Raw genomic sequence first — 7500 nt, forward strand, 5'->3', positions numbered from 1 at the left:
CCAAGACACGAGAGAGAGAGAGCGAGAGCACGAGATAGAACTAATATAAGACACAAGATAGAGCGAGAGCACGAGATAGAGCAAGCACACGAGATAGAACTAAAACACGAGATCGAGCTCGACCACGAGATAAACCGAGCACACGAGATAGAACTAAGACACGAAATAGAGCGAGAGCACGAGATAGAGCTAAAGCACGAGAAAAAGCCAGCACACGAGATAGAGCTCGAGCACGAGATAGAGCGAGCACACGAGATAGAGCTCGAGCACGAGATAGAATTAAGACACAAGATAGAGCTCGGGAGTTTTCATAATAATCATCGGGGGGGTAGGGGGAGAGGGAGAGGTCACTGCCCGCAGCCTCCACCCCCCATTATACAGTGTCACGGATAATCTATATTTTATACACCGCCTCCGCATCCCTGGACGCAATTCAATCGCCTTTGTTGCTTCTCTTTTTTAGCCGTCCGCTCCCGTTGCCTGCTTCCATTGGGTGGACGGCGTGTCGCAGCTCCGCCTTCTTGCCAAGGACCGCCCCAACTCTGGTCTGCTCGTCGCCCATTGGGCGGAAACCGACGATACCCTTATTTGGCGCGCAGCCGATGCGAAACGCTTTGTGACCATATACGGTGCAAAATCCACACCGAAACACACACCGCCTGGGCATGGAATTCCAGACACGCCCGCAGCGAGCTTGCGAAAAGCGCTGACAATGCCACGAGCAGAGGGTTGTCATTGTCGTTGTTGATGTAAAATGTAAAAATCAGATGTAGAAAATAACTCTGCAATGCACGTACAATTAATTCCCATGAGACAAGGGACGGGACCCCAAGCAGAAACACATACTTACCGAAATAACTGATCTATAAGGACTCTTGGCTGTTGTGCGCTCATGGCTGCCAGATTCGTAACAATATACCCCATGCCACCACCACAGGGTGGCGCTACACGATACAATTTTACATGGAGAATTTTTGTCGCCCTTCCCTCCAGAACTCCCACGATGACAGATGAAAAAGCAAGCAGCTCTTGTGTGTTATGATGATGATATGCTAGGTGGTCATATTTGAGCCATAGTTGAATAATCAATAGTCAATAGTTGTATATTAATCAGCTGTCAGGGTTCAAACCTTGCTTTAAGATGTTGCTTTAAATGTTGCATGTTGCCCTAACTGTTCCTTTGGACAGCCTTTATCACTCTCCTGTTCTTATGTCCTTGGGAGAACTGTGTATGCTGATATCCCACACATTCCTGTTCTTAGTCATCACCAGAGTTTCGCCTGAGCTATCAGCAGGTGCCAGTGTAGGGGTGTAGGAGGATTAGAAAGTTATTAGTTTGCAAGATGAACTGTTGGGTTGCGAATCTGAGGATTGACTGATTCAACTTCCCTGAGGGCCCCTAGGGAGGGGGGAAAGAAGCCCACTGCCGCATTTATTTCTTTATTTCTTTATCCCTTAGCACACACTTATAGTCCACACCCAGTTCTGCTTTTGTGTGATTATATAAACAACTGTTTTGAAGTAAGAATCTCAATGTGGTCCGGGGGCACCTGACTGAAGGGCCTTTGGGCCGCATTCCGCATGCGTAGTGCCATCTTCTGAAATAAATCGGATCATTCGAGAACCCTCATTCGACTCTGTCATCACTCGGCCGGATGAAGAGTCATAACATTGTGAACCAAGAGGTTGATCTTGGTCCACGTGCCAATCTTGGCGGCAATCGGTCCAGTAGTTTTGGCGTGATTGGTGTTGCACACATACAGACAGACAGACACAAAATGACATTTATTTATGAGTTTAGATTTACAAGTCGAAGTTGTAGATGGACATGGCTGCCAATATGGAAGCAGTCATGCCAGCCCGATGGAAGAACGACATTTACAGGAGGTTTTTATTGTTGTTTGTGTTTTTAAATGAATGGGGTGATAGGAGTAATGGGAGAAGGGGGAGGGACAGGAGGTGGGGAATAGTGCAAAATGATCCCAGGGGAGAGGACGCTCTGTGCCAAATGTGAGTAAGCCCGTGGGGTGAAAGTGTGTTCCCGGTGGATGGAAGCAAACATACATGGTGAGGGATGGGGCTGATGAATCTGTGTGTGTGTTTTTTTGGGGGGGCGGTTGGTAGTGTGGGGGAAAAATTTATATTAATGTATTTTAAATTGCAACAAATGGAGTTTCAGAAATGTAACTTCTATGCTGCAAATTGAATTGGCTGTCATTTCTGGCCAAAAGACTTTTGCCCTAAATGATAAGAAATGTGTTGTTCTGGAGCAGAGTGACCGAGCTGATAAATGAACTTTTTCATGGTCTTCTCTCACAAGCCAAATCAGCCATATACAAGACTAGAAAGTCAAGATTAAAAAACGATTGCTGAACAGGAAGCGATCAAAGAAGACCATGAAAATGTACGAAGTGGCTTTTGTCTAAAGGACACGTCTACAGTCTGGGTGAATATCCCCCAACCTCTCTCTCATGGAAGTATAAATATTTTGAAAGGCACATTGTTCTCAGTACGAGCACGTGAGGAAGTATAGTTTCTCAGTGGCTCGTACTCCTTTGAACTGACCAAGTACCAAGTTAGAATAAAACTCTCTGATGTAATGTAGAAGTGAATTGAATCGGGTTGGTCTAACTGTTAACTAAAGTAAGAATAATATTGCAAACAAATGGGGATTTTTTTTAAGTTCATTGTACAAGGGTGAGAAGTGTATGGTGTATAATTAGGAAATAAATTGTTTCACAAGGAAGGACTTGTGTGGACATCAGTTTTATCAGTGTCGATAGGGTTTTTTTGTAGGATTTTATAATCAAATCGGACAAGCGTTAAACTCTGTTTGAAGTCAAATAGGATTCCACAATCGGCCGGTTAGAATCCTTCAGGAGGACAACGATCACAACAAGGTGGGTTAAAAAAATCCACATCAGTTGGCGCCGAGACTCAGATTCGAACCGACGTTGGTGCGGTGCTCGTTACCGGAGGTGCTTAATCTGCCGGAGGCAGTGCCTGGAGGAACGACAAGTGCTTGAGCGAAGGTAAGGGAGAGCGCTCTCAGCAGGTAACGCATTTCGAACAAAGAAAAGTTCATTGTCAGATAATTTTATTGAGAGAAAGAAGAGGATCCGGCGGAAGGAGTCCGTTTTAAAGTAAACGATAAGTACTGTAGTTGTTTTAGAAAAGTGCTGGAGAAGAAGAGGAGTCAGATGACAAGAAGAGGCTCGTTGAGGAGCCAGATGCGTAATTAAATAGGCATGATGAAGCGACATGCCACATGTTTGCATTGATACGGACCGGCTGTGAGAGAGATGGCCGAGGACACGGCTGAGACGCCGAGATAGGGTTAAAATAGATAAACATTGTAAGTTACCTGTTTGTAAGAGTTATGAGTTACTTTTTGTTCATTGAACTCACTGGAAGTTTGTTGGCAGTGAGGTTGTTATATTATATTGTGTGGAGGTTTTACAGATTTGTAAATGCAATGATTTGCACGAAACGTTTTGTGGAGTGCAAGAGATGATTAACCAGCTGGGAGCGTGGTTGGTGATTTGCACGTGTTACTGAGAGTAAAAATGAAACTTGTGCGAGTCCAATATTCACTGCAATGAAACGTGTTCTGTTGGGATTTTGACGATATTTTAACTCGTGCTGAGTTGAGCTGTGGGTCTGTTTGAAATGGCATGTTATACATTCTTGGCGTTGTATTTCCACGCGAAGGTCGCAAACTACACTGTGTGAGACCCCCTCCACTCAATCTGTGGGGGGTGGCCTATCTTTACACTGAGTCTTTGTTCGAGCCTTTGCTTTAAGTGTGAAATTCGATTCATATGCAGATTCAAGAGGATGAGATAGAAATGTGATTGGTATTTGTCACGTGATCACACGCGAGTCTATGAGATGCAATGCTGTCTAGTGTATGTGTTGAAGCCATGATAGAGTAATGCTAAACTGTGGGTTTTGCCTGTCAGAGTTTTTTTTCCTTTTTATTCCCACTGGATGTGGAGAGAACTTCCTGTTCCTTGTTCCTTGGTGTTTGTGGCGCACCCTCTCTACTGAATCTGTTTAAAGTGAAGTCCATTGAGGAAAAAGTGTTGAAGTTTTATTTTACAACCATCGGGATTTTGAATAAATTGTGAAATAACAATTGTGAATGTGGATATATTGTATGTGATTTAAATGTAGAAACATGATTTGGAATGATTTTAATGATTTGATGATGTTTAGCACGTGGGGCAATTCACAGATAATAGATGATTCCCTCGGATGGACGTTGAAATATTGTTTTATTCGTCTGCGAATGTTGAGGTTACCTGAACTTGTGCTGGGAAGGCAATGGCAAACAACCCAGTGTAACCATTTGATCGATTCAGTCAAGGTAAATTCATGATTTAATTGGATAGATGCTGAAGATTAAATTTTTCATTTATGGATTTTAAAAGGAAATATTTTGTTTTGACCAAAAAGTTGTTTAAGAGAGTTTGGATGTTTATTAGTCTGAAGTTTAAGATGCTTTTCCAAGACTGGGATAAAGATTGTGGAGGGTGAAGCTGCATGTTTAGACAAAGTGTTTGAGCTGCAATATAAAAGATATTCGCCTGATAACAGATTTGACAAGTGATTTGACAATTTTTGAACAACTGTTTAAAATGATTTATTTGTTTTGATAAAGGAAAATGGATTCGTAATTGAGAAGGTCGGAGGAAGTGATAGATGGTTTGTGTATGTGAATTGGAAAAATGGCAGCATGTTTGCTGTTTTGGTGAGAGAGAAGTGGACAGATGGAGAAATGTCAGAGATTTGAAATGTCGATGGAAATAGCAAATGAGATGGATGTTTTGAGTATACGTACAACTGGGATTTCTGTATATTTTAGCATGTTGTTTTGGGAAATAACAAGGAAAGGGATTAAAATATTGATATGACATATAATGCAAGTTAAATGCTTCCATAACAATCTTTGTTAGTCTTGTAGAACTACATGTGCCCATGACGTTTATTGATTGGTGTTTAATTGATGCTTTGTTTGTTTCGAAGTGTTGAAAGCAGTCTTTGAAGCAATGTACGATTTCATCTAAATGAACTTTGGAATGAAATTACACACAAAGATTGGACGATGGGAGAACCCAGATTTGGGTGATTGAGCATTCAACACATGATTATCCCTCCCCTTCCTGAGGAGATAAGATGGACCAATGTGGGAAAAGAAAGAAAAAACCCACTGAGGAGAAGGTTGAGCAAAGTCTTAACGTCGGCGTTGTGTGGTGCCTGCATGGAGGAATGTTCTAAGCCACACTCTCGATTGCCGCTCTGCAAATACATCGTGAACTTGCTGTGGTCACTTCAATGTACGACAGGCCTGGAGTTCCACACTGCGCTCCTTCAACCCAGTGTCTGGGCCAAACTTGTACTTGCCCACATCTACCTTCTCCTCAGCTCAAGGAGTGCTTCGATTGTGTTTCCCGTTGGGTGCCGCTCTATCCACACCCTGACCTGTTTATCTTCTGACTTCGGGTAGCATGTTTCCAATGTGTGACACATGCTGATGAACAGGCCATAAATTAAATGGAAACACACTCATTTTCTGATATGAACACTCGCTGCCATTGTTGATTGAACTTGAATAATGGAAATCTTTTCTCCTTCAGGAATGGGACATGGTAATCATGTGTAAGAAAAATTATTCAAATTTTCCTTAAAAAAAAAAACGGGGGGGTGTGGGGGAAAATTTATATTAATGTATTTTAAATTGCAACAAATGGAGTTTCAGAAATGTAACTTCTATGCTGCAAATTGAATTGGCTGTCATTTCTGGCCAAAAGACTTTTGCCCGAAATGATAAGAAATGTGTTGTTCTGGAGCAGAGTGACCGAGCTGATAAATGAACTTTTGCTTAGAAAATGTACGAAGTGGCTTTTGTCTAAAGGACACGTCTACAGTCTGGGTGAATATCCCCCAACCTCTCTCTCATGGAAGTATAAATATTTTGAAAGGCACATTGTTCTCAGTACGAGCACGTGAGGAAGTATAGTTTCTCAGTGGCTCGTACTCCTTGGAACTGACCAAGTACCAAGTTAGAATAAAACTCTCTGATGTAATGTAGAAGTGAATTGAATCGGGTTGGTCTAACTGTTAACTAAAGTAAGAATAATATTGCAAACAAATGGGAATTTTTTTAAGTTCATTGTACAAGGGTGAGAAGTGTATAATTAGGAAATAAATTGTTTCACAAGGAAGGACTTGTGTGGACATCAGTTTTATCAGTGTCGATAGGGTTTTTGTAGGATTTTATAATCAAATCGGACAAGCGTTAAACTCTGTTTGAAGTCAAATAGGATTCCACAATCGGCCGGTTAGAATACTTCAGGAGGACAACGATCACAACGAGGTGGGCTTAAAAAATCCACATCAGTAGCTTCTGGGTGGAGTTTATCATGCAAAACCATCACAGGTGAGTGAAAAGTCTTCATGGAAAGTTTGAGCACCCATGGGTCAAAAGGTGTGGCTGTCAAATGAGAAGAGACACACACAGTTGGTGTGTGATTAGGGTAATGGGGGTGGGGTCGGGGAAGGAGGTGGGGCAAAGTGCAAAACTATCCTGGAGGAGTGGACACATCATGCAAAGTGGGAGTGTGCCTTATTGGTGAAAGGGAGTACCCGCTACATGGAAGCACGCACATGTTGGTGGTGGGGGAGGGGAATGAGGGGTGTGGGGGGAGGTTTAAAATGCAAAACCACCCTGGTGGAGTGAACAGTCTGAATGGTAAGTTTGAGATGTGTGGGTCAAATGGTGTGGTCTGCTTTTCAGAAGAAACGCACACACACACACACACACACACACACACACACACACACACACACACACACACACACACACACACACACACACACACTTGGCTCAAATATGTATGCAGATTGTGATGGCCCACAGGATGGAGGGGAAGAGAATGAGATCACGGGGGAAGATCAAGAAGACAGAGTTGATGTTCAACTCCTGCAGACTCAATTCGGATGTGGAACTGTTTGCCAGAAAGTGGTGAGGAAGATGAGGGGGAAGTTTAAAATGAGGAAGAAGTTTGATGTGGAGGAAGAACTTGATGAGTTGCACCGTCACAGGTGATGGGGATAAGTCCATGCAGGTGTGGAGTGACAGAATATTTTATTCTTGACAGATTTGAGGTCTGGTTGGATTGTTTTAAGCAGGACATTTTAACATCACTCCTCATTGGTTTCATAAACATGTGTTCATGATTCACATTCCCACTGGAGAAGTTTGTGACCACATTTCTCTGAACCTTTGTGTTCATCTCACCGTCATTTCATCAGTTGGGTAAAGAGATGAACATCATTCGTCAGGTGGGCCAGTGGCGCAAAGGATAACGCGTCTGACTTCGGATCAGAAGATTGTAGGTTCGACTCCTATCTGGCTCGAGCGTGTATTTAATTTTAATTTTTGAACCAGCTCTGTTTCATGAGGTCACGTGGTCGCATTCACATGTTTAATATTTG

The 7500-nt window shown here is 42.7% G+C and overlaps 1 long non-coding RNA gene and 1 other non-coding gene across 2 annotated transcripts; both read left to right on the top strand.

Annotated features, from left to right (window-relative positions):
* Positions 1-1992: 1992 nt before the first annotated feature.
* On the top strand, positions 1993-4691 carry LOC147022943 (uncharacterized). The gene is made up of 2 exons (XR_015059959.1): positions 1993-2067; positions 2321-4691. It is a non-coding gene; the product is annotated as an uncharacterized LOC147022943 (long non-coding RNA).
* Positions 4692-7349: 2658 nt separating this feature from the next.
* TRNAR-UCG (transfer RNA arginine (anticodon UCG)) lies at positions 7350-7422 on the top strand. The gene has a single exon. It is a non-coding gene; the product is annotated as a tRNA-Arg (tRNA).
* The last annotated feature ends 78 nt before the right edge of the window (positions 7423-7500 follow it).

Source organism: Eptatretus burgeri, chromosome 7, assembly GCF_056783735.1.
Source record: "Eptatretus burgeri isolate ZD-2024b chromosome 7, Ebu_testis_v1, whole genome shotgun sequence".
Taxonomy (NCBI): domain Eukaryota; kingdom Metazoa; phylum Chordata; class Myxini; order Myxiniformes; family Myxinidae; genus Eptatretus; species Eptatretus burgeri.